This window comes from Pararge aegeria, chromosome 5 (assembly GCF_905163445.1).
Source record: "Pararge aegeria chromosome 5, ilParAegt1.1, whole genome shotgun sequence".
Taxonomy (NCBI): Eukaryota; Metazoa; Arthropoda; class Insecta; order Lepidoptera; family Nymphalidae; genus Pararge; species Pararge aegeria.
This window is the reverse complement of record NC_053184.1, coordinates 6162531-6168530: the sequence shown is the minus strand read 5'-3', so window position 1 is coordinate 6168530 and position 6000 is coordinate 6162531.

The following is a 6000-nucleotide window of genomic DNA, read 5'->3' as shown; positions in this document are numbered from 1 at the left end:
TTTATTTATTCTTCCAATATTAACAATGACCATATTCGGAGTGAATTTTAACAATTGCACAAAATGTTAACAACTACTACGATAAATAATTTTATCATTAATACTTAGTTTATTTGTATATTCTTACTTAGTAATGGACCATATTAGTTTCCTAAGACTGGCTGGGTCAATGTTAGCAGTAAGCTAACTGTTCAGAACTTTGTATAGAGGTTTCATATTATGTAAGGTCTTCTATGCTACTGTTGATAATTAGGTATTAAAACACGAATATGATAATAACATGAGTGTTTGAATACCCCTTCTTATACAACAGTTGCATAAATAACTAATGCTTCAATGTTATGATTCATCATTATAAACTCATTACTAGCCCACTACTGAGCACGTGTCTCCTCCCAAAACAAAAAGGGTTAGGCCCATAGTCAACCACACGCCTTCGAGAATCTTTATGGAAATATCCTAGGCTTGCTGACTAGTCTAGTGTTTATCTAAGACTTGCAAGCAATTGACTTTTAATTGCTTTAATTTAAAACGCGATAAATTCCCAAGAGCGGTGTATCGGCGTTCAATCTTAGATTCCAATAAAGGAAAGCAAATACCGCGTTGTTAATATTACTATCCAGAATTATGATTATTGATAGATATTTAAGATGCCATAAACCTCAGCATGGCTTATGACGCAGGTGCTCATTTGTCACGGAGATTCAATAAGTGACAGTGAGATAAAATGGAAACGGAAACAAGAAACTGGCGTGACATGAATAACAAAATGTTTAGAATTTCGTAGGTATACACTTTTCTGAGTAGGTATAGGAAGATTTTGTTAAAATACTATTATAATAAAATAAATATACTACGACAATACACACATCGCCATCTAGCCCCAAAGTAAGCGTAGCTTGTGTTATGGGTTATACAGATAAACACCCAGACATTGAAAAACTTTCATGTTCATCACACAAACATTTTCCAGTTGTGGGAATCGAACCCATGGCCTTGGACTCAGAAAGCAGGGTCGCTGCCTACTGCGCCGCTCGGCCGTCGCAATACTGAAATATTAACTCGATATCTTTCACGCGTACAACTTTTGTATGCCTTGATTGTGTCATTCTAACAGAGTAAATTGAGAGTTTTAAGAAAATCGTTCCTAAACACCATCTTCAAAAGCGGCAGAGTTTTACATTTACACGCCTTAAGTCCATGGCAACGTCAAAATAACCGTCACTTTTACGACCAATCACAGATCTTCTTCATCTTCTTCTTTTTTTTTTTGGCTTTTAGGTGTGCCGTATCGGCACTTTGTATTTGGCCAATGTCACGTATACCTACTTTAAAGATCTACAAAGATGATTGTCAAAAAATAAACATTATATGAATATGGCATTATACTTTTTATATATATTAGTATTCCAAAATAAGGCGTTCGTGATGGAGTGTGGTCTTTGGTTAGTGTTATTGTTCAAAGAAATGTTTTATTATAAATAATAATGGGATATATTCAGAGCTTAATTTTGTTAGATTGAATATATTTACATAAAAATTGTATAAAGCGACTAAAAACTAGCATAAGAAAACTTTGGACATTTACGGACGGGGAATATTAGGAGGAAGGACGTCGTAAAGCTTATGAAGGAGTTGCGGGAAGGAAAACAAAATATGAGCGACAGATCCTTCATCAAGACCACATTCACACATGGAGTGGTCCCATATTCTCACAGATGGACAATTATGTAGCAAAGTCATCCGAAATAAATGCAAAAAAAAAAATGATAAAAAATACATATCGGTCACATCAGAACTGATATGAATACGTATAAAAGGAGCAAATATTATCAAACAGAATGCAAAACGGCAGAGCTGATTGCCGTCACATGTTACGCGAACTGTCACCGGCATTCAGCAAGCCGCCTGTCGTGATTGATAGTCTGTTCTGAATAAATCGGTCCAATATTACATTACAAACATTAAACAAACAAGATTGATCGACTTCTATTTAGTCGAATAGAACGATTCGATTTTATTCCAGACTACCGGTTACGTATGTCATTTTTCGGCTCATTATCTACAGATATAAATGTATCCATTAGCATAATATTTGAGTAGTTCGACTCGATCACTTCAACAATTTGATGTAATTTAACTTATATATAGCCTGCACTCTAGACATAGACATAAGATACTTTAAATCCCGCTAAAGCACCAGGGCAACGATCCAGGGGAATTCCCGTCTTAACAGATCTTAGTGAAATTTTCATAATAATACGGCACCCTGGAGACGGACTGAAAAATTTACTCTGGAAAAACTACAGAATTCCGCGGCTATTTAAAAATAAAAAAAAAACTAACGCTACGGCAACAGCCAATTTTTAATAAAATTTTGATAATGTTAATATTTTGTAAAACCTCGATTTGAACAGTACACATATAAATGCATAAATTATAAAAAAGCTGGCAGAGCTGATTGCAGTCACATGTTACCCAAACGGACACTAGCATTCTTTCAGCAAAATGCCTGCATTGCATCCACTACTATTTTGACGGGTAAAATTATTTCGGGTAAAAGTAGCGGTTCGACAACTTAAATATCATGCATATGATTTTAACCCTCTGCTACTTAGCTGCAATAAAGTATACAAAAACTAAGTATAATACAAATACTAAGAAGATTATCACAATGTTATCTAATTAAATGGATAAATCAACTATTCATGAAATGTGTTGGCATTTAGATAGCATTTATTACGACAGATAATCTATAATTCATGAAATATTTAAATAAGTACTCAGCACTTCTCAGTTTTTCAGTATTCAAAACAAGAGAAATATTACTCTTCAAAGTATTAGTATTCATAGAGTTATCAAACACAATCTCGAGACAAGCGAGTGCAAATACATACAACTTCAAGGAATTTTATATTTGTTTCTGTTCAAACGTTTGTTTATAAATTGCTTCAAGTTCAAGATGTAAAAGCGTTTGTAAACTAAAGTTATGTAAATAATTTTTATTATATGTATAAATGTGCCCGGTTTTAGCTAATATCACGCTTCCTTGAGGCCTTTTGTGGATAACAATCAAAGTGTGATAGTAGCCAAAACACTAGAAGGACAACTAGTAAGCAAACGTAGTTTGAAAACATTTAAAACCCAGTATTTTTTTAGAACCATTCAACGAAACTTTTTTATAAAACAAGTAACAATTCCAATCATTCAAGGTTAAGGTTAAGTTTGTTGTCTTAAATGAAAAACCATATTCCTAACATTTTTTGTCGCGACCCGGAAATCTAACATAGGATCTTGTGATAGTAAAACTTGCTAACCGTTGGTCTACAGCAAGACAGAGAAGGAAGGTCGCGTCATTGAATTATGATGATAATTTGGTCTATATGCGATAACGCAATTTAATTTGTGCCGGTCTCCGGTGAAAATGGAGTAGGTAGTTTCTATCTAGTTTAATAATCTACTATTTCTTAATGTTTCAATAATCAAACCTAGAACGAATTCCATGTTGTCTCGGTGTGATTTACCAAATCTATGTAACGGACTTCAGCTGTCCACTAACACTAGTTGTTATGAAGTGTAAGTCTCCAGACAGAGAACTGTTAAAGACTCGGTTACATCGAAAGTCGAAAACCTATCCAGAAACTGACTTGGGTCCAATTCGAATCATTCTAGCGCCCTCTGGTGGCAAGGGAGTAAATAACAATTTCCTAAGTTAAGGTTGTTTTCTTAAATGAAAAACCATATTCCTAACATTTTTTTGGGTCCACGATTTGTAATCAGAGTATATGGCTGATTTGCATTGCACTAGCTCTATCACAACCCAGCACAGCTAGTATGAAGACATTTTTCTCTCCGGGGAAACGACAAAATTTTATCTATTCTCACTGCTTTATAAACTCTGCCAGCATTGGCGCACAGGTGGAAATAATATCCAAATAATATACGTATAATAATAAACGGGGGTAAAATTCTTTTCCCGGTTGCCGTGCTTTGGCAGGTGAACACGTTGATTGTATCAAAGGATGTAATAGGGGGATTTAATCAGCACGGCTTGCATGGATAGGAGACAATTATATCCCCGGGGATAACTATATCAAAACTCAGAGCACTGGCGCACAAGTGGAAATAATATCCAAATATTATATGTGTAATAATAAACGGGGGTAAACTTCTCCTATTCTATGTTCCCGTGCTTTAGCAAGTGAACACTTTAATTATATCCATTGGACATAATCGGGGGATATAATTTTTATCTTCTGCCCGTGCTAGACATGCAGATTCCTACTGTTTCGTAAAGACCCTGACGTACCTACATATTTATAGGTTATATAGGTATGACATGATTTACAAAACATCCTGTGTGTTAGCCTCGGCATAAGGAATGAATCGAGGCAGCTAGGCAGTAATGTCGTACTCGAAATAAACGATTTGTATTAGTAGAGAAGGTAAAGTTCTGTTTATTCGACTTAAGCCGGGCTCCTCATCAATCACCCAAGGCCCAGTTTTTCAGGGTTATCGTTCCCGGAGGATGCCCTGCGTGCCGTGTCCTTTACCGACACCAAAAAACTGAACACATCAACCGCCAACAGGGAGTTGGATTGGCTTACTTTTTGCACGAATCCGCCGCTTTCCAAATCCGCAGACTTTTTACTCTATTATTATAATATTAAACAATTCTGTGGATTGTTTTTAAATAAATTTGAAGTTTTTTGTTGATTATCATACTCGTTGTGTGTTAAATCCTTTTTAGTATAAAGCAATCTGTTCATAAAAAAAATAAGCTGTTTTCCGCGGTTTCAAACCTGTTAGCAAGCCACGCGAATACAACCTCCAAGTAAGTCCCGTAATATTAATTTTTCAGTATATCCTCAACTATGCGACCGAAAAACATGCTATGAAAGGCAAGTTTATGAACATAAAATTGTCTTGATGTTAAACTGAATCTGAAACTTAATGAATTTATATTTTATGCCTAAAAATGACGATTGATGTCATTTTAATTTTTTTTCGACATAAAGGCTTTAGGAACTATTATTTATTTTCAACCGACTTAAAAAAAGAGTTAAAAGTTATCAATTCGACTGCGACAATTTGGATTTTGTTTGGTACGTTATACCTCACAGGTCCCATTTTAATTTGGTGAAGGTTTGTTGGATGGATTTTTGAGAAATCGAGGGATGCTCATCACAATAAAAAAGCTGATGGTGGAGTGCGTGTAGAACTTCTCAACCATTAATATACCCCAGATAAACCCCGGCCTCGGGAAAAGCAGTATCTTGTACAGTCACAGTCGGTTCTTTTTTGTGAAAAAAAAATATTTATAGTACCTATACGAGTCAAACTTAAAATTCCGGAGAGTACTATTTTTGTACCCTGTACACTGGCAATTTACTTGTATATAATACAAAATAAAGTCATGTTAAAAAATATGATTGTGATAAACGACTAAGACGCCGGGACATATCTTCGCATCGTTCGAGTCCATGTAGGACTGAGGTGCATCGATAATGCAGTCGTATTTATATCAAAATACCGACCAAGTCAATGTCATGAACATAAATATCTGGCAAAAATGAATTTATAGTTATCAAAAGTTTAATTATTCACCCACTTTATAAATTTACTGTAACAATTGCTTTGTTCAACTTTAATTTGAACGGTTTTCTAAAAGGGTTTATATTTTTGCGTTGTTTTTCGGTAACACACTAGCTAGCTATCCGATAGAGATAAACTATATTATATATATCTTGAACCAAATTATTACAGCCGTTTCTAAGATACCTACACGAAATTATCCCTGTAAACCTACAAGAATTGCTTGTTCAAATCTATTAGATTATGTCGGGGCAAAGTTTCCTAAAACATCCTTTTCATCTCATTCTGTTATCGTTTCATCTCCACTTCAACAGAGAGTCATTCACGTTCATTCAATCTACGTTACATAAATGCTTAGGTAGGTAACTACTCACGTTTTTTTTTATACTCTGTCTTTAGCCATAA